The sequence below is a fragment of the Erythrolamprus reginae genome, chromosome 2, assembly GCF_031021105.1.
Source record: "Erythrolamprus reginae isolate rEryReg1 chromosome 2, rEryReg1.hap1, whole genome shotgun sequence".
Taxonomy (NCBI): Eukaryota; Metazoa; Chordata; class Lepidosauria; order Squamata; family Dipsadidae; genus Erythrolamprus; species Erythrolamprus reginae.
The window spans coordinates 278903469-278926429 of NC_091951.1; positions in this window are offsets into that span (position 1 = coordinate 278903469).

Sequence of the window (22961 nt, forward strand, 5' to 3'; positions counted from 1 at the left end):
AACACACAAAGGATAATACACCAATGGATGGACCCACTGCTTTCTTCATGCTGGTATGAAAATGTCTTCATTGGGACAAAAACTTTGCAGTTAAGTAACTGGATCACATGGACATCATATGGAGAAAAAATATTGGGCAAGATTTCTACTTAAATAAAGAGGATTAAGGAAGTAATTATAAAACAAAGCACCTGCAAAATCTAAGATCATAGAATAGAATAGAATAGAATAGAATAGAATAGAATAGAATAGAATAGAATAGAATAGAAATTCTTTATTGGCCAAGCGTGATTGGACACACAAGGAATTTGTCTTTGGTGTACATAAAAGAAAATATAGATTGTCAAGAATCATGTGGTACAACAGTTAATGATTGTCATAGGGGTCAAATAAGCAATGAAGAAGCAGTCAATAGTAATAGGAAAAATCTTAGGACACAAGCAACAGGTTACAGTCATATAGTCCTAAATGGGAGGAAATGGATGATAGCAATTATGAGAAAAAACTAGTAGAAATAGAAGTTGAAAGAACTGCAAAGAATTTCTTAGTGGTAAAATATCTTAGGCCTTAATTCAATAATGTTTGGTCATTTTTGATCAAATCTCTTCAAGCTTGGGTTTGCCTAAGCCGTTCTCTCTTCCAATACATGCACTTTTTCTCATTCAGTTTTTCATTAAGGAATTCCACTGTAAAATTTGGAAAAGAAAGAAAAAATGTATTTTGGTAAATGTTTTCATCCATGAAGGGCAAGTTAGGTAAAGCAAAATGAATATGTGAACTCAATAGCTTTCTGTCTTATTGCTAATGAGAAATTGAGTTAGAAAAATATGAAGTAATATACTCAGTTAAAACGTCCGTTGTTTCTCTAATTAAAGTTGAATTTGGAAACGTTGTTTTTTTCCATGGGAAAGCACAGTAAAGTATAATGTGGCAACAAATCAATTTTAAAAATCACTAAATATGCACTTAGTTCCTTGCCTGCTAAATATTGAGAATAGATGTGAACAGAAATAATTCCATCAGAAATCTTTGGCATATCTTAGAATCACAGAAAAGAAAGGTGTGTTGAAATTGTGAGTTGTGAAGGCATTGTGAGAAGGAGGTAGAGAGGGTAAGTAATGGGTCACAGATATTCTCTTCTTAGCCAGTTTCATCTAAAGCAGTGATGGCAAACCTTTTTCCCCTCAGGTGCCAAAAAAGCATGGGCACATGCTATCACACATGCATGAGTGCCCACACCCATAATTCAATGCCTGGGAGGGCAAAAACAGCTTCCCATGGCTCCCCGGAGGCCATCTGGAGGCTGGAAATGGCCTGTTTCCCAACTTCTGATTGGCCCAGTAGGCTTGTGTTTTGCCCTCTCCAGGTTCCAAAGGTTTCTCTGGAGCCAGGGGAGGGTAAAAACGCCCTCTCCCATCCCTCAGGAGGCTCTCTGGAAGCCAAAAATGCCCTCCCAGAGCCTCTGTGTGAGCCAAAAACCAGCTGGCCGGAACACACATGCATGTTGGAACTGAGCTAGGCAACGGCTCGTGTGCCAGCAGATATGGCTCCGTCTACCACTTGTGGCACCCATGCCATAGGTTCGCCATCACTGGTCTAGAGATTAGGGTGCTAGGCTAGAAACTAGGAGTTCAGGTCATGCCAAACTGGATAACTTTGGACCAGTGACTCTCAATCAGCTCAACCCACCTCACAAGGTTGTTTTTGTGGGAAAATAGAGGAGGGAGGTGTATTGGATATATTCCCCACCTTGAGGGATTTATACAAGTAATAAAGGAGGAATGTAAATAAAAGAAATGTGAAAAATGGTTTGGAAACTATAAGAGTGGAAGGGATGATTATGCCCAGCCAAATGTAGGAAAGCAATAGTGGGTTCTAAAATCCTTTACAACGGGTTTGTGTGCGTGCGTGCTTGCATGCATGCCATTTCTGTGCATGCGCAGAAGTATCCGGGTAGGTGGATGGAGCCTCCCCCAGCAGCGCTACCGGTTCACAGAACTGGGCTGAACCAGGATCAACTCACCACTGCGGGGAAGAATATAGAGATCCCCATTTCCCGGGAGAACAGCCTTTCCTTTTAAAAATGTTATGGAAAGGGACAATTCTGACAGTATATTATATGGAGGGAAGCAAGCAAGGGAATAAATTCGCATTGGGGATAGTAGAAAAAGCACGGAGAGGTGAGCTTGATCCCAGCAGGACAAAGATGCTTCCTCCAATTTACTGGCATCCCAAAAGCTGTATTACAATTCTCTTTTATCATGTTTCATTCTGTTATTGGCTTGGTTTAACCCAGCCCTCCATCATCGGACAGCTCCCTGGTGAAAGTCACTAATGATATTTTACAGAGTTGCCGTAAATAATTCAGTGACAGCGTTAATAATGTATAGCAGAGGAAGAAAGGAATTAAAAGGGATAGCCAAAAGGGAGAAGGTAAGTGTTTGGCAACAATATGAAACAAAGTCGAAAGAGTGAAGGAAGGCTACTTGTACAAAAAAGAAATTAAGTCTTGATGGAGTAGAGAGAAACAATTGCTATTTGCATGTAAAATCAATAGAACCTTCCATCAAAATGAAGCGTTTGCAAATCTTATTCTGCCTTAAAAGAAACAACAAGCTACATGGGAGGGAAAGAAAGCTTTGCTCAAGAGTTGATTGCAGGAGGAAAGTCAAAACATTCCTGCATGCATCCACTATGGAAGGAAATGAAAATGAAAATCCACATGACTTCCTGTCACTTTTAGGAGACAAATGAGTTAAATAGGTATGCTATGCTCCCAACCTAGTCATAACTTCTTTGCTTCTCACATGTACACAAAGCAGCATGTTTAACCCCATCTTGAATACGTCCCTGTTTGAGTCCACACCAATGAGTATACATTTAAAACCCAGGGTGGGCAAACTGGAAGATTGCATAGAATCAAATCAAATCTGTTGTGTCAAAATGCCATGCTTTAACTTGTTATTTCAAACAATTTATAGTATTATAAAGAAGTGTTGTAAATTCTGCGGTATGAGTCCCAGTGACCAATTAGGTCCCACAGAGTTGGCCTTCTCCAGGTCCCATCAACTGAACAGCCCCATACACATGCACACACATTCACACACACACATACACACCCCGGGGTGGGCAGCGGGTAAAATGGGGTGGAACAGAGTTCCACCAATGGAAATGAAGTCGCATGTGCAGCTCCAGCTGATCGGCGGCTGTCACTTCCTGGATTATTGGTCTCGTCTTGGCTCTCCTTTTTTCCCCCTGCTGCTGCTGCTATATCTGTGCTCCCTGCTTTTTTCCTCTTTCCTCCTTCCTGGCCTCGGATGAGCTTCCCTTTCTCCTGCCCAGCTCCACTCCAGCCTCACACAGCCACCTCCCGCATGGGTGGAAGCGGCGCTGGCAGCATTTATGCTTCAGGCAGCAGCCATTCGCCTAGCTACCTAGCCTGAGGCAGCAAGGCAACCCAGGAACGAGAGCACAGGAAACGTGAAGCAAATTGCCACCCCAGCGAGTGACACTGGTAAGGTTGTAAGTCGAGGACTTAACAGTTCACTTGAACGATGTTGATCGTTCAAGCCACTCCCACCTGATCACATGACCAGCAAGCCACTCCTACCCAGTCACATGACCATTAAGCCACACCCACAAAATAAGCCACATCCACAGTGTGGCAGTAAAAATTTTGGCTGCCCATTACTGTCCACACCGCTTGCCCTGGCAGTAGCATCTGAGTGAGGGAAGGAGGGCAGAACCGGCTCGGGGGCATGGCCAGGCTACCATTACTGCCAGTTTGGAGAACTAGTCCCTAATTTTACTACTGGTTCTATAGAACTGGTCCGAACCCACCTCTGTTTTGAGGTTAGAGGGCTTTTGAAGAGGGAGTTCTGACATAGAATTTCCTTTTCTACCTCTTTCTTTTCAAAGATAAAGCCTTCCAAGCAAGTCTAACCAGTAATGGACCACAGCCGGTAAAACTGGGATCACTGATTAATTAGTAAAAATGGTGATGCATGTGCAGCTGCATGCTCCCAACAACCCCCACATGCCCCCGTGTGAGATATGCCTGCTGTGCATGCACAGCAAGTGAAATCTTGCACAAGGAGGCTGGCATGCACAAGATTTTGGCAATTTGGGGGCATGCGCAGAAGCAGAGAAATCGTTGAAAATTGACGAAATCTCATTCGTGTGAACATCCTAGTGTGAGATTTCACTTCTGTGCATATGCGCAGAAGCCGAATCTCATGCTGCGGGTGCGCATTCATGCCAGACATCCGCGCATGTCACCAAGAACGTACCAGTGAGGCCAGCATTGGGTAGCACCTCAGTGAGTATAATGTAAAGAGCAGGCCAGGGATGATCCACTGGTGCCCAAGTCCCTTTCTAAATGCCCTTCTGACACATTCACAAACTTGAGTAAACATAGGGCGGTGCATGCTCTCGTTTTCTTCTTTGATTTGCTTGTCCATTCTTGGTGGAAGTGATGTGCCGGTGCCTGGAGGCTGTTGGGGCCTGGATGGGTGTCAACAGACTCAAACTCAACCCGGATAAGACGGAGTGGCTGTGGGTTCTGCCTCCCAAGGACAATTCCATCTGTCCGTCCATCACCCTGGGGGGGAATTATTGACCCCCTCAGAGAGGGTCCGCAACTTGGGCGTCCTCCTCGATCCACAGCTCACATTAGAAAACCATCTCTCAGCTGTGGCGAGGGGGGCGTTTGCCCAGGTTCACCTGGTGCACCAGTTGCGGCCCTATCTGGACCGGGACTCATTGCTCACAGTCACTCATGCCCTCATCACCTCGAGGTTCGACTACTGTAATGCTCTCTACATGGGGCTACCTTTGAAAAGTGTTCGGAAACTTCAGATCGTGCAGAATGCGGCTGCGAGAGCAGTCATGGGCTTACCTAGGTATGCCCATGTTTCACCATCACTCCGCAGTCTGCATTGGCTGCCGATCAATTTCCGGTCACAATTCAAAGTGTTGGTTATGACCTTTAAAGCCCTTCATGGCATCGGACCAGAATATCTCCGAGACCGCCTCATGCCGCACGAATCCCAGCGACCGATTAGGTCCCACAGAGTGGGCCTTCTCCAGGTCCCGTCAACTAAACAATGCCAGTTGGCGGGTCCCAGGGGAAGAGCCTTCTCTGTGGCGGCACCGGCTCTCTGGAACCAACTCCCCCCAGAGATTAGAACTGCCCCTACTCTTCCTGCCTTCCGAAAACTCCTTAAGACCCACCTTTGCCGTCAGGCATGGGGAAACTAAACATCTCCCCTGGGCACGTTAAATTTATATATGGTATGTTTGTGTGTGTGTTTGCTATTACATGGGGTTTTCTTAAATCGTTAAATATTTTAATTAATTGGATTGTTGTGACTGTTTTACTTGTTGTGAGCCGCCCCGAGTCTTCGGAGAGGGGCGGCATACAAGTCCAACTAATAAAAGAGGTATAGAAGGACACGCAGGCCAAATCATTTCTGCTATCACTAACTTACTTACATATTTTCTTCCATATATATGGTCAGGGAGGGGATGTTTCCAGTAATCACACTCCAGTCTCAAGTAATTTCAGAACAAGGCTTCAGCATCCGGTAGAGAAGATTAAGTATCTTTAAAATGCAAACAGGATGAATCTTTTAAAAGCTTCCAAAGAGTTTTGGAGCCATAAAGTCCTCTCAACCATCCAATGCCAGTTCCCTTTACAAAAGATGCTCTTAAGTTAGCCGAGCTTCTCATTCGTCAGTGCTCCCTGTCTACTCTGCTGGCTGTATAATTTAAGATGACTCATTGTACAGAAAAGTTCACCTTCCATTATAATGTTTTCTTTAGTAAGCACTCTTCTACGAGTGCTGTAGTGTAAACAGGAATAGCTACGCATACGAACATTTATTAAATACTGATGAATATTTCAATACCTAAGGGAGAGCAATTCACAGCTCAATCATTCAGGCCATTTTAAGTGCAGCACAAGACAATTCCTCTACATCTTCCATTAATATTTTATTGCCCATTTTATTCTGTTTACCTTTTTGGTTAATATATAATTTAAAAAGGAAAGAAAAAGGAAGGCAAGGCAGGGCAAGGGGGAAAAGAGAAAAGGAAAAAGGAAAAAAAGGAAAGATTGAAGAAGGAAGGGAAGGGAAGGACAAGACAGGAAAGGAAAGGAAAGGGAAAGAAAAATGGAAGGAGAAGAGTAAAGGAAGGGAAGGAAAAGAAAGGGAAAGAAAAGAGGAAAACAAAAAAGGAATAAAGAAAAAGGGAAGGAAAGGGGAAGGAGAAAGGGAAGGAAAGAAAAAGGAAATGAAAAGGGAAAGGGAGGGAAGGGAAGGGAGGGAAAAGAAGGGAAGGGAAGGAAAGGAGGGAAAGGGGAAGAAGAAAGAGAAGGGAGAGGAAGGGAGGAATTCTGCTTTTTAAGAAACATCTAGTAAATGTGCCTCTCTATTTACAATTCGCCACAGAGAAATGTATTTGATGAGAACCTCAGATATTTCAAATAAACTAAGAAAATTGTCAACCACAGTCCACATTTGTCCCTTGATTTTCAAAGATAGCAATCTGTGAATGACAGTAGGATCTATAAAGGTATATTGCATCCTGACCTGGTCAATATGACACTGCAACCTGCCATGGAACCTTGTGTCTTGCCCTAAAGAGAAAAAGTTCTTCTAACATGACCTTATGACCACATGCACACAAACAAACAGTAGGAAATTGATCATCCAACAGAGCACGATTATCCCCGAGTTTTTATCTTTACTGTACAAAACACATAACACTTCAAAGAATGAAGATCAGTTTAAGTAGGGATGTTTAAGGGGGGACATGATCGAAACATTTAAATATGTCAAAGGGTTAAATAAGGTTCAGGAGGGAAGTGTTTTTAATAGGAAAGTGAACACAAGAACAACGGGACACAATCTGAAGTTAGTTGGGGGAATGATCAAAAGCAACATGAGAAAATATTATTTTACTGAAAGAGTAGTAGATCCTTGGAATAAACTTCCAGCAGACGTGGTTGGTAAATCCACAGTAACTGAATTTAAACATGCCTGGGATAAACATATATTCATCCTAAGATAAAATACAAAAAAATAGTATAAGGGCAGACTAGATGGATCATGAGGTCTTTTTCTGCGGTCAGTCTTCTATGTTTCTATGTTTTTGTCCTCTGCAATAGAAATATGTCAAAAAACACAGATGTCAGCATTCCAATTAACATCTGAGAAATAAATCAGAATCCAGACCTTGGTCTTCTTCCAATTTCCAATTTATTAAGAGTCATGTTGGCTATGAATTGTAGACAACCCTATACTAACTTTTCCTACAGTTCTCCACCCAGGTTAAGGTTCATCCCTTGTCCCCACACCCATAAGTTCATCATATGGACCACTCCAGTTCTCTCAACGTCCACGATCCTCCCATGTACTTCTGCCTGGTGCTGAACAAAAGATGACCTTGAGTCCCCGGAAAGAATTTGTTGTGGCTAGTAATTTTCCCTCTGATGCAACTACCCCTCCCCAATTCCCACAGTGTTATTCTACTTGTAGCAGGCCAAAGTCTCCAACTCCAAACGATGGCTTTGGCTTGACAACAGAGATACAAAATGCACACGGCACAATAAAATATATGGCCCATAGACTCTGATCTTTTGACAGTCTTGGTAAAAGTAAACTTAAAAATCAGACTTCAACCTATCAGTTCAACATGTTTAAATATTTTCTGGAGGGGAGGAAGAGAGATATCACAAAACAGGCAATAATAGAAACCAAAAAAATAAAAAACAAAAATAATCAATTTTTTTGTAGGTCCAGTAGTGCAAGGCTCCCCATCCCCTAGGTCACAGCCCCTCTACCTGCCCATGACCTGCTCAGAACTGGGCTGTGCAAGCGATAGGCAAATGAGGGCATGAAGCTCCCCCCATGCAATGACAGCCGCACCCACTGTTCACATAAATGAAATTGTGTGCACGTGTGTGTGCCCATCTGCTACTCAAAGGAAACTTTTTATTTATTTATTTATTTTGTCCAATACACAATGAGGGTTTTAGTGGGTATATATCTATATACACATAGTAAATACATGATGAAGGTTATAGAGGAGATACTCATAGTAAAATATATCTAAGAAAGAATAGAAAAGAAGATATACTAATAGAACATATCAATGAAAGAGTAGAAGAAGAGATATAGGAATAGAAGAAAGGAATAGGAGATATAGGAGAGCAATAGGACAGTGCACTTGTACTCGCCCCTTACTGACCTCTTAGGAATCTGGATAGGTCAACCGTAGATAATCTAAGGGTAAAGTGTTGGAGGTTTGGGGATGACACTATGGAGTCCGGTAATGAGTTCCATGCTTCGACAACTCGGTTACTGAAGTCATATTTTTTACAGTCAAGTTTGGAGCGGTTAATATTAAGTTTAAATCTGTTGTGTCCCTTTTCTTTCCCTCCTTGGGCTACCAAGCCAAAAATGTTGGGGACCACTATAGTAGTGCACATGTCATTATTTTTCCAGTCACCTAAAGTAAAAAGACCGCCCTCCTCACTTCCCGCTAAGAATACATTTTCTTCAGATCAATTTCTGGCTAATTCATTATTTAGCTATTGAATCGTTCAATTTATAAGCCATTTCAATTATCCAAGAAACTCTAGGCACGTATAACACATTAAAACAATGAAACAAGCAGAAAATAATAATAAAGAATGGAAGATCAATAGATATATTTCTGTATCGGGGAAAGAAACATCAAGAATCAAAGAGTAAGTGCCCAGTATCAGTGTGGGATTATGCCACTATATAATGTGTGTGTGTTGGCTTAGCAAATTTAGGAGGGGAGGATAACTGATAAGCTAGAGGGACCCAATGAAAATGTGTCGCTGAAATTTGCTCCTGGAATGACTAACATGAACACTGGGGACAGGTCAAGTAGTGAGTATTTGTTCATATAATTTCTAGAAAAGGACTTATATAGAAGAAGTATATGGACAGATGATTAAAGGGCTAGCATCTAATTTAACAATCTCAATTATAGATGACAATTATGAAAGGTTAATGCTTTGATAATAAATTTATATATGCTCAAGCAAACAAGCAAATATCATACAGGTGGAAATATTTTTCTACTTCTTATAAACCTATATATAGTAGTGGAAGATATTATTTATTCAATTAATACTCAGAAATGAGTAATTAATTTTCATAAACCACCAACAGACTGTTATAACCACATGGCGTTATCATAGCATACAAATCAGGGATGAGTTCCAACTTACCTCGCTGCCGGTTCGCTTCCTCCCATGCCGTGTGGGTGCGCCACATGGGTACATGCGTGCTTCATGCATGCACACATGTGCAGTAATTAAAAATCTGGTCCCAAAAAAAATGGCCCACAGACTGTCAGCAACCAATCCGGTTGGGTGACATCATTGTGACATCACCAGTGGGTTGCTACCAGTACGGGCAAACTGGCCCGAACTGGGAGGAACTTACTCATGATACAAATCAATATCTTCCAAAGTTTTTAAGAGGAGATGATATAGGGCAGTGATGGCGAACCTATGGCACGTGAAGCCATATCTGCTGGCATGCAAGCTGTTGCCCTAGCTCAGCTCCAACATGCATATGTGTGCTGGACAGCTGATTTTTGGCTCACACAGAGGCTCGGGGAGGCTGTTTTTGGTTTCCAGAGAGCCTCCTGGGGGATGGGGGAGGATGTTTTACCTGCCCCCCCCCACTCCAGGGAAGTCTTTGGAGTCTGGGGAGGGCAAAACACAAACCTACTGGGCCCACAAGAAGTTGGGAAACTATTTTCACCCTCCCCAAGCATTGAATTATGGGTGTAGACACTTGTGCATGCGCAATAGCATCCATGCACACTTTTTCGGCAACTGAGAAAAAAAAGTTCACAATCACTGGTATAGGGTTTTCTGCCTCAGCAGTGGATTGGACAGGAAGACTTCCAAAGTCTCCTCAAACTCTGTTATCTTAAGTAAACCAAAAGACCCAGAAGCCACAGAAGAAAAAACTAGAGTCATCTACGATATAGAGTGCAAGGAATGTAACAGCCACATATATAGCAGTCAGAAGACATGGTGAAAACTCCTTAATTGCACAACACATTGATCAATTTTGCCTGGAAAACTGCAGGAATCCTAGATTAAGGTAAGTCCAAAAACACTAGAGAATTCCTGGAAGCTTAAAACTCACAGCCTTCAATAAGCAGATGAATATAAACAATACCTATATACCAGTGATGGCGAACCTATGGCACGGGTGCCACAGGTGGTACGTGGAGCCATATCTTCTGACACCCGAGCTGTTGTCCTAGCTCAGCTCCAACATGCATGTGTGTGTCAGCCAGCTGATTTTAGGCTCACACAGAGGCTCTGGGAAGGTGTTTTTTTGCTTCCAGAGAGACTCTGGGGAGATCTTACCTCCCCTGGCTGCAGGGAAGCCGTTGGAGTCTCGGGAGGGCAAAACACAAGCCTAGTGGGCCCACCAGAACTTGGGAAACAGGACTTTCCGGGCTCCAGAGGGCCTCCAGGGGGCAGGGAAGTTGTTTTTGCCCTCCGCAGGCATTGAATTATGGGTATGGGCACTCGCGCATGCGCGAGAGCACACATCCACACTCTTTCAGCACTCCAGGAAAAAAAGGTTCACCATCACTGCTATATACCATTCAGAAGAAATAATCAGCAAGCCAAAAAGAGAACAAAGAGGTCAGAACACCTTTTCACCAGCAAGGAACACCCAGATGACCAGAGATTAAAACCAAGATTAAAGTTACACCAACAATCAAGCAGTAAACAATAATCCAATCAAGGAACTACCAACTCAGATAACAATCAAATAGTAAACAGCAACCTAATGGAGAAATCACCAAGAACACTCCCAACACTGGCAGGATAAACCATTTTCATATAAACAACTCAGAGAGCACCAAGGACAACACAGTCCAACCAGGAGTGGTATATACTTATCTACCCTACTGGTTTGTGAATGTGAGCACACACATGTCAGCTCTGCACAGCCTCCCGTGCATGTACTTTACTCCCATGTACACCTTCCGCACATACAACTACCCAGCCATAAAAACATGGCTAAATAGGATGGGTTTCTGAGACTTGTTCCTATACTATATACATGATGTAACAACCCTTTTATTTCTTCCTACTACATTATAATTGTTAGTAAAGATTACCTACAAATTACTTTTGGGAAGATATTTTCTTGCTTTTTGAAAAAATTTATTCCTTGCTGCTTTTTAACACATATTTGTATAGTAATAATGTAAAAAGTAGCAATCTGGCAATTTAGTACTGTTTTTTCCCCCTTTGATTATCCTTTTGCACCAGAAAATGCTGTCTTATTCAGTCCAAGGATGCAGATTCAATACTGACAGTGCAAACCAATAAAATGTCAAATGAGAGCAAATCCCCCTCCTAGTAATACTGTTGATTTTTGGTTAAGGAAACATTTGCAGGAAAACAACCCAAACCCCCTCATTTTAACCCTGAGTTATACATATTCTCCTCTAACATTGCATACCCAGCTCAGATTCTAAATTATTTATTTGTATGTATTTGATATCATCCTAAAGTAGTTTAGTAACAATTGTTGTGAGTGGTCCACATCTGGCTCAGCTGGTCATGAATTTTGAGGACTAGGAGTTGGAAGGGTATTGGCATCGCAGGCTAGTGTTCCTGCCATCTGAGTCTGAGATGGCAAGAAATGAGACTGAGGAACCACCAAAGATTGTAGCATCCCCAGTTATGGGACTTAGTAAGTCAGAGGAAGATGGGGAATCAGAGGAGAAGGCCGCCCTTCTCTTGTTAGATGCAAGAGTCAGGAGAATGTGGTCTTGGCAGGAATATCTGAAAAGAAGGGGTTCTTGGCATTAATAAATCTATGGGGCACTTAGCCACGCCTTGCCAGTATATAAGGGACTTCTATATAAGAATGTGTGGTGGACAACTCTCCTCATCATGGCTGCTGGAGAATCGAACCTAAGAGGACTTTCTGGGTTCAAATCCTTTTCCTGCATGCCTGTGCTATGCTTTGCACCTTTTTACTGAAACATAAACCTAGAAGTCTGATGGCAGAAAAAGACTTCATGGTCCATCTAGTCTGCCCTTATACTATTTCCTCTATTTTATGTTAGGATGCATATATGTTTATCCCAGGCATGTTTAAATTCAGTTACTGTGGATTTATCTACCACGTCTGCTGGAAGTTTGTTCCAAGGATCTACTACTCTTTCAGTAAAATAATTTTTTCTCATGTTGCTTTGTCCAAGCTGCCAAAGAAACTTCAAGGACTAAGATTTATAGCCCTCTGGCTCACAGCCATGGCTTTGCTTATCTTCAGCTCATTAGAAAGAAACCGCTGCCAGCACGAATTCCTTGGCATTCACCAATGGATTGCATGATGTGCTTTACCAATATATTTTTTCTTATCATCAAAGTTTGAATCAGCATGTGTGCCTCTTTATTCCTGATCGATTCCTGGCCCAGACAGAACAACAATAGTGGTTGATAGTAATAGTGTAAACATTGACAATTAGTCCTATATAAAACAACAATGAATCACCTAAAGTGTTCAAAAATGACAGGTGGCACCACCCGACGTATTCCCCAACACACCCTCCAGAAAAGTTCCATGTTGACAAGGATTGCTAACTCAACTTCTAGAAGCAGCCTATTCTACAAATTGGAGACCAGAAATTCATCTCCCCAAAGTAGAAAATCACTAACGGCTTCTCACACAGGTTACATGGACTGGATGGGTTGGATCTGGTTGGAGGAGGTTATCCTGGAAGTACTTAAGAGCAAGCCATGTAAGGTTTATAGTTCAAGACCTTGGAATTGTACCCAGAAATCTGTTGGAAATCACTCTAGGATCCACAACATTAGTGTTACTTGCAAGGATGTATTCTTCTTACTGATCTTCAGCATTCAGCATTCACTCCACCTGATATATCTTCCTCAGAACCTTTGATCAAAGTACTTGTAGATGTTGCCAGAAATATGTGATTGGTTCTCTCAGATTGTAAACGCATCTCAAATAATTCCATGCAGAGTGGGAAGTAGCAACTGTTTTTGCCTAACCTTGAAGAGATATTTCTCATTTTCTATTGACTGATTCTTTTTCAACCTCAGAGTTTCTTTGTGCTTCCAATCATCCAAAAATTTCCCTACGTCTCCTTCACAAAAGTATAAATATGCCCATGGAAAAATGTATGCTGACTTGCAAAGCATAGCTAAAGATGGACAAACAGTCTCTGTGAAATGTCTTAAACTTTATATCACATTTGTTTTGCTTTTATCAGCTAAACAATGGGGAGGGGGGAATAATCAATGGATTGGTGGTCATTTTCCTGGAGCATTCTTCATGCAGTGTCCTTCACAGCCAATTTGGAAAGGCTAGGAGGTCAAGAGGAAGTTTCATTGTATGAGTGGAAATCTGTTTATGTAATGCTGCATGGATGTTGGCCAGACATGATATCATCTACTCTTATTTTAGCACTAAAGCTGTGTGTGAAGAACACATTAGAAACATCATGTGACTACAAGAGCAATAAAATTATATAAACACAAGATAACAGATATATAATAACTGAGCCACCCTGAGTCTGCAGAGAGGGGCGGCATACAAATCTAATAAATAAATAAATAAATAAATAAATTATTCCAATGTTACGGATTGAAGATACTCAATTTAGTAAGTGTGTGTGGTTTCATTATGGTGTATGCATATGTGTTATGCAGAAATATAACATACGTCCACGTGTAAAATATGCACAACAAATAACAGCAAACTTACTCTACCCAGTTTTAGATATGGGTTTTATATGGAGGAGATCTTTGCAGACACTGGTATATCTTTTTAAGTACAGACATTTTTTCTCTTTTTTAGTATTTTGCAGGAAAATAATATGACCTTTAAAGGCATTCACAAGTAATAGCCAAATAGGTTTATTTGTAAATGGAACGATGCTTTGTTTATATTGCAACCAAGCTGGCTCAATTTATATTCCAAACCACATAATTACAAATTTCTGTAATACTATTATATAAAACACAAGAAGTGTTGGAGAACAGATTATTCTTGTTTGCAAACTAAACAGTTTTGTCTCTTTTAATTTATGCTTTTACCAAATGCAAATTATCTGATACAATAAACAGCCAGTCTTAAAAACAGAATGGCTGTTTTAATACATCTAAGGCTGTTTTTTTCCAGCATAGAAAGATAAGATTTAGAATGGTCAACTGATCACATGACAGTTTGATCTAGTGGTTAAAGGAGAAGGCTAGAAACCAGGAGACTGTGATTTCTAATCTCACCCTAGTAATGACAACCAGCTGGGTGAACCTGGGCCAGTCACTCTCTCTCAGAGCAACCCACATCATAGGGTTGTTGTGGAAAAATAGGAAGAGAAAAGAGTATTAGGTATGTTCACTGCCTTCAGTTTTTATAAAAATAATGAAGGAAGAAAGGAAGGGAGGGGGGAAGGAAGGAAGGAAGGAGGGAGGGAAGGAAGGAAGGAAGGAAGGAAGGACGGACGGAAGGAAGGAAGGAAGGAAGGAAGGAAGGAAGGAAGGAAGGAAGGAAGGAAGGAAGGAAGGAAGGAAGGTGTTGTGGTTGGCTCTGGGCCAGCTCCTGCTCCAAGGATGGTGGGGGTTGGTGGGGGAGAATCCTCACATTATCAGAGGCCAGTTTTACTGCCAACACTTCACAGAAGTTAAGCTTCTGTGTCAGGGGAAGATTCTGGGAGTGAAGCAGGATTGGATGAGGAGGTAATTACAGACAGCCCATTAGCTAATTGCCCCATTAGTGAGCCATTATCATCATCATCATTAGATTCAGAAGAGGAGGGATTTAGAGATGCTCGCAGACACAGGTTTATGACAAGGAAGGAACAACTGTGCAAGTATTATAGAAAATAAGGGAGAACACCTGTGGCTGGGGCAATTAGGCTAATGGGGCTGCTGATAAATTGCCAGCATTGTTGCCTCTCGGCATGGGAGATTATCCGTTTTGTGAGAGAGAGACTTGTGGTTTGCTTCAGGATTTGTGAACTGCTTCAGGATTTTTCAAGGACTTTGTGGAACAATTCACAGTTAAGTACAGGGTGAAGACTCTTGAAAGGGGGTGGGGTCTTCAAAGCTGCCTTTTATCTGCTTTGCTTTTGTTTTATGTTTTTCACAGCATTTAAGGCTTGTGGGTTGTGGGAGAGCACTTTAGCTGATTAAAAGTGCATTTGGACAATATTTTCCTTTTGATAAACCAACTTTGTTTACTTTACAACAGTGTGTGTTTGAATTTCTACTTTGGACTTAATTGGGGGCTCGTAACATGAAGCCTGTCATAACAGAAGGAAGGAAGGAAGGAAGGAAGGAAGGAAGGAAGGAAGGAAGGAAGGAATGTGCTTTGGGAGCCTCTGCTAAACTACTCTTTGATATCCACTGTGGCATCAAACAAATATAGCCATTCAGGATTGTTTTGCCATCTCTGAACTGCAAAAAGACAGGCAGCCCTAGTGGGTAAGAAATACTACAATTTCATTTACTTCTATGCTGCTATTTAGTGGTCATCCAGAGCTATACAGATCATTACTTTTTAAAGCATAGAAAAAGGAATGATAGAAAAGGATTAAAAAAAATAAGTCCAACATATAAACATACACATATGCACGGGTGGCTGATTTAACGAAATTGCGCCGGGGCCAGGGAGAACATCGGCTTGGCGCTTAGCCAATTAGGCTGCAATCTTGCGAGGTATCACAAGATCGCTATTGCCTGGCTTCGCGCTCCCGCACGCTGCCCTTCAGAGCTGGGGTTTGCCTGGGCGAGCCCTATAAATAGGGCTTTGCCTCAGGCATTCTTCCTCCTGCCCCCAGCTCCTGAAGGAGCAGATACCCGCCCACCCTCCCTATCTTACAGTATGCCTTAAAGGGGTCACCCACGGGGGCCGAATAGGATTTTTTTGCGGTCTTAGCATTTTAGCGGCGACCATTTTTTTGCCTATTCCAGGATGGACTGGTTAGAGGGCGTTATGCATTTAGTCACAATTTGGCTTCCCTTGGTCACTGGAGTTGGCAGGTTAGGGGCAGAAATGGGCAGTGGTAGCAATTGTATGTTCTCCTTTAGGGCATCTTTTGAAAGATGATGGGCAACTTCTCGCCAGGAGCTCAAGGTACCATGCGGCCGGGGCAATTGTAGAGGGGGTACCCTTGGGACTCACCTATCCCAATAACTGGAAGGGGATGGGACAGTGAGCCCTCCCACATGCCAAGGCGTGGCCAGGAACCAGGTGAAGACGTGGTACCTTCACCTTGTTCAGCAAGGAGCTATGCCCATAGTTGCCTACGAAGCTTATTCATGAAATATTTCCACCTCAAATTTCTTAGTGGCCTCTGCCACTGTTTATTGATTCACAATCAGTTAAAGTTCATTTAACTTTAATAAAGTGACCCATTTAAACCCAGTTCTTGGTGTCCGTGTTCTTATTTTGCCTCCGGCACAAATGCACACTTTAAAAGCTCCATTTTCAAACATAGCATGGAATCCAGAGATGAGTTTCAGCAAGTTCTGACCAGTTCTGGATAACTGAGAGTGGATGTTTTAAATAGTTTTGAGAACTGGTAGCATAAATTCTGAGTAGTTCAGAGAACTAGTAAATACCACCTCTGAGTGGCTCCATCTTCGTTTTTATTCTGCCTCCTAGCTGATGGGGATGAAATGGAGATTTTACAGTATCCTTTCCTTGCCACACCAACCAAGCCATGCCTACAGAAACAGTAGTAAAAAAATTGAATCCCTCTACTGATGAAATCTTATACTGGTAAAGAGCTGTTCGTAATAACAGAGATATCTTATATCAGAGCTGTCAAACTGTCCTATAAGCTGTCTTATATCAGAGCTCCAGCCCGTGGGACATATGTGTCACATGCTGACTATTCCCATGCCTGGTTTAGCAAAGGGGTGGTGGTGAAGTCCCAATATGTCACATGATGTTGTGAGTTTAACACCCCCGGAAACCTACACTTTTTAATATGGTGCACATTTTGGCATATATAGTTCAAAATAACATTTGATTTTTTAAAAAAAAACCATAATATTCAACATTAACAAAATTATGGATATTAAATCAAAATGAAAGTGTAATGAGGCAAAGACATTTCACCTGCATAAATATCCCTCCCTTGGTGTTCTTTATTTCTAACATAATGAAGTTGACAGCCAGCACATTTTAAATATTCTTAGTGCTGGTGAAGGGAACCATCTTTTGTTGAATTAATATCCTTTGAAGACCATAAGAAACTTAATTTTTAAAAAAGTTTTTAATAAAACTGTGACTTTTCTTGTAAGACCCTTAAACATTACTTTCCAGCAATAAGCTCCTGGGTCAGTTCCTGTGGATAAATGGATAAACATTTGGTCAATCCTAAAACAGTAGGACCTGTACTTACATGTCTGTAGAAATTCTCACTCCTCCAGGTCCCAACAGTGCTTTTTCAGGAGGCAACTGAACTTTTGAGACAAGCATGATGTGGATGACTGAGAATGTCTACAGACTTTAAGCTATACAATTTGGGATGGACACCCTTTGAATGGTGTGGGAGTAGAATTGGATTTCCAGGGGAAATAATTGCAGACTGCAGGAATCAATACTTGGGTGATCCTGAGGACATAGATAAACCTCCAAGAGCTTCAGCCCTCTAAAAGGATGCAAATGACCAGCTGTCTGCAAGTAATATAAATCCTTCCATTCCCCACTATCCTGTCAGAGCTGAAGAAGCTCCATGGATGATAAGTGAAACGCCTTCAAAGAAAAAAGAAGGAAGTCCAGTTGCCTCCTGATTAAGCATCTTTGGGATGACTGTGCTTACAGGAAGCTGCCAGGAAGAGAGAAAAAACCCGATTCCAAAAAATAATAATAAAAGTACACCCATCAATAAAGTGAAAGTAAAGAAAATAAAAACCTCACCATCACATATCACCTGATATTTGTTTTACAAAAACCATAATTACCCATTGATTGAATCAATCAACTTCTACGGCTGTTTCCCTTACCATTAATGAGGAGGAAGAAGGCAAAAGAGTAGAAAGAGAGATAGAGAAGGAAGGAGGAAATGATAGGAGGAAAGGGGAGAGAAGGTGTAAGAAAGTAGGTACCAGAGGTGGAATAGCCACCTGAGATAGAAAGAAGGGAGTGGAGAGAGGGAAGATTGAGATGGATTGGATAATAAAATTAAAACTGAAATGTAACTGAGGTTATTGTACTATTGTTTTTAAGTGACAATATATGTATATTGATTTCTATTGAAGATATATATGATGTATATTATCTATGTTTTTGATGTGGAGGAAAAAAATAAAAAAACTTTTACTGGGAAAAGTGATTTATTCATAATGTATCACTCTTTTTAAAACATCTTAAAGAAATTAACCTGGGAATCCCTCTAGATACATATATCTATACTATTTTATAATATGAGGTTTTTCCCTCATAAACCTATTGACATTTTTAATCATTATTTATAGCTAAGCATTAGCTGACGATAAGCCAGGAAGACGATTCCTAAAGCCCAAGTAACCCTTCTTCAAATGGCTAATGGAAAAGCTTACCATTCTCAGTCAATAGTGAATTAAGCCAAACAATTTCAGCCTTCGCTAACTTTAACTACCCTTGTACAAATTTCAGTAGACTAATAAGTTAATAAAAATTGCACTGAACGATCCAACTAAAAATCTGTTTGGTGTAAAGATGGAAAACTTGTGCCTTCCTACTAAATGATGTTGGATTACAACTTCCTATCATCCTGGTCCAGCGCAGTTAATGATGAGGGATGTTACAAATTTGTTATAAAGATGATATGGGGGCTCCCTATATCCCTCCATCTCCCATTTAGTATATCACTCTGATTCCAACTAGCAGTGAGTTCTAGAACCCTTTACTACCAGTCTGTGTGCCTGCTCATGCGCAGAAGCATCCCAGGCTGGTTGGCAGAGCCTCACGCCATCTGCTTCTAAGAACCAGGCCAATCGGGAGCAAACCTCTACATGGGGATACTCTACATGGGGCTACCCCTGAAAAACGTTTGGAGACTACAACTGGTCCAGAATGCAGCCCTGCGAGCTGTTGTGGGTGCACCTAGGTACATCCAGAGCACACCAACTCGCCGCGAGCTGCACTGGTTCCCAATTATCTCCGCATGCAATTAAAGATGTTAGCCATCACTTATAAACCCCTACACAGCTTAGGGCCAGACAATCTTCGGGACCGCCTTCCACCACACAGCTCCCAGTGACCACAAGGGCCCACAGAGTTGGCCTTCTCCGGGTTCCATCAGCTAAACAGTTTTGTGTTATGTCTCCGCCCAGCAACCAGGGTTTGCCTAGAAATGGGCCGTATTGGTGGAGGATTAAGAAGCCCTAATTGGTTGTTACCGCCCAGGTAGTTACAGCCAGAGTGGAAAAAGTTAATGAAGGTTATTGGTCGTTCCCTCAGCCAGCTGGGCCTATTTAAGGTCTCTAAAATGTACAAGCTATTACCTGTTGTCGTGAACTGTTTTTCTCCTCTCTTCCTTTCGCAATAAAGCATTGTTCCGACCCGGTGGTTCTCCGACTTTTTATTTTGGTTGATAGGAAAACAGGGGAAGGCCTTCTCTGTGGCAGCTCCGGCTCTCTGGAACCAGCTTTGTACCACCCCCCACCCTACTGGCTTTCCAGAAATCCATAAAGACCTGGCTCTGCCGGCAGGCCTAGGGCCATTGATCAAATGATATATAATCTAGATCTGGCCACAAAAGATATGCATGGCTTTATTATGGGGTTAAATTTTTTTTATTGTTATTTTTTAGATGTTGTTCTCTTTGTTGTGAGATGCCTAGAGTACTTGGGGAATTGAGTGGCATAAAAATAAATAAAATAAAATAAAATAAAATAAAATAAAATAAAATAAAATAAAATAAAATAAAATAAAATAAAATAAAATAAAATAAAATAAAATAAAATAAAATAAAATAAAATAAAATAAAATAAAATAAAATAAAATAAAATAAAATAAAATAAAATAAAATAAAATAAAATAAAATAAAATAAAATAAAATAAAATAAAATAAAATAAAATAAAATAAAATAAAATAAAATAAAATAAAATAAAATAAAATAAAATAAAATAAAATAAAATAAAATAAAATAAAATAAAATAAAATAAAATAAAATAAAATAAAATAAAATAAAATAAAATAAAATAAAATAAAAAATAAAATAAAATAAAATAAAATAAAATAAAATAAAATAAAAAATAAAAAATAAAATAAAATAAAATAAAATAAAATAAAATAAAATAAAATAAAATAAAATAAAATAAAATAAAATAAAATAAAATAAAATAAAATAAAATAAAATAAAATAAAATAAAATAAAATAAAATAAAATAAAATAAAATAAAATAAAATAAAATAAAATAAAATAAAATAAAATAAAATAAAATAAAATAAAATAAAATAAAATAAAATAAAATAAAATAAAATAAAATAAAATAAAATAAAATAAAATAAAATAAAATAAAATAAAATAAAATAAAATAAAATAAAATAAAATAAAATAAAATAAAATAAAATAAAATAAAATAAAATAAAATAAAATAAAATAAAATAAAATAAAATAAAATAAAATAAAATAAAATAAAATCATATAAAAAATAATAAAATCATATAAAATAAAATAAATAGACGTTTCCCCTTCCCTAAATTGGGTGTGGGCATGTCCAGCGTGTGATGCATCCAGGGTCACAGGTTTGACAGTCCTGCTCTAAGTATTCATTAACTGAAGTAGTCCTTGGTAGCTTAATTGTTTCTGTTATGGTTTTGCTGCATTAATTCTAATCCGGCAGAGATTGGTCCTAACTAGACAGAAAAGTGAACAAAGCTCCATGGCATTTTATTTAATGCATTTGATACAATGGGCAATATAGGAAAGACTGGGAACATTCTGGTGCTCCTGTTATCTATTGCTTTTTCTGTTTACTATTTTCACCAACAGGAAATTTACCACCATTGGGGAACAGGTGAAGCCTTGCCTGACAAGGTGAGTTCAAATTGTGTAGTTGAGCCTTTTTTATATGGGAAACTTGTTAGCTGGATGCATGATAGGGTGGCAACCCTTGACAGCTTGATGCTGGAAGTGAGCAGATTGATTTTTTCCAAACGTGAGGGTAATATTACCATTTAAAGAAAATGGTATGTATATAATGATATGGGGGGAAATTGTCAGGGGGAGATTGTTACTTAAATTGTCACAAAGTTCACACCATATTCCTTCTTTGATTCCCTTTGCTGTTGACTTCTGAAGGAGAACAGCGACAAGCGTGTATCTTGGAGTGAGACAGCTAATTTTATTATGGATGAACACAGTGTTGTGACAAAACAGTGGCACAGCTGTCATAACAGCTGTCACACATTAATCACGACACTGACAAATAGCATAATTACTTTATCTGGTATTCCTAGCATGCAAACTCAGAATGTACTGCTTCAGTTTAGGCGTATCAACCGTGCTTTAATTAAAAAGACATCAATTTCAGTTAGACAGACAAGGGCTAGGAGGCACGGGTACAAAGTAGAAATAAATTTATTGATGAGTTGTTGTTTTTTTTAAAGAGATATCCAATCAGCACTTGTTTACGAACTAGAAAATATAATTTGAACTAGTTCAGGTCACTTTTTCCTTATGTCTAAGCTGCCTGCAGCTAAATTATTTGCACAGGTGTGTTTTGCATCCAACTTTGTATTTTTTGAACAGGTGGTTCCATATATTGTAAACGATCACATCAATCCTGCAAGGTGTTACATTTTTCTTTCCTTATATAGTAACTTGGGATAAAATTGCTATTATGCCATTATCATCACTGAATTTGAAGCAACATCTATGAATATGGAAATTGGATCACAACAGTAGATCATGCAGGGTTTGAGAAGCCTAGTCACACATCAAATTGTACGTCAAAAGAGCTAACAAAGGAACAAAATCAGGAATAATAAAACGATAAATGTAAAAAGTGAAACAAGATGCCTTTTATAGAGAAAGGAAGTGCAGGAAAAGCCCATTTGATACTATTCTAAATTTATAATAATACTTAGAATTATATAAAAATATCTAGAATTGGCATAGTATATAGCAGAGTTCCCCAGCCTTTCTGGCTTTTCGGATTGGCTCGAGTGGGGGGAGAGGATAGTTCTATGCAACTGAAGGGCAAGCATATACACACAACTCCATTTGCATGAATGTCGGGCACATGCGTGTGCAGCTTACAGTTCATACAAGTAAACATGTACACATGCCTGCTTCCACTTCTACTGCCCAGTTCTAAATGGTTGAAGGCCCAGAAGTGGACCGCAGGCCAAGGGTTGAGGATCCCTGATATATAGCGTATTAATAGGGGGCATCACCTGACTGATGTCTTTGAATTTGGCATTGGTTAATACTTGGACAGGAGACCACTAAGGGATATCACAACTATAGGTTAGACTAGGATGTAAAAAAAAAATATCCAAAGAAATCAGCAGCAAATCATTCCCATGTTGTTGTCAAGGAAATAGAGTAGCCAAATCCATGAAGTGGTCAGAATCAGGTTTGACCCAAAAGAGACTTTATCTAACTATACAATGCCATTAGCCATTATGTTTAACAGAAGTTAGACAGGTTATTTGGTCTGCCTGAAAATATTTGATTGATCATCCAAGACATGGCTGATCATTGTAAACCTCTCAAAATTTGAGGGTCAGACTGATAAACGTTTATTACTTTTTAATGGATGTTAATTCATGTACTAGGTTACCAAAAATCTTTTTCACCTCAAGCAGTTGGGCAAAACTTTTAAATGAATATGCTGCATTCAGTGAAAGGCTGCAAAAAAATTTACTACCACATTGTAGGCGTGGCTTATTTTGTGGGTGTG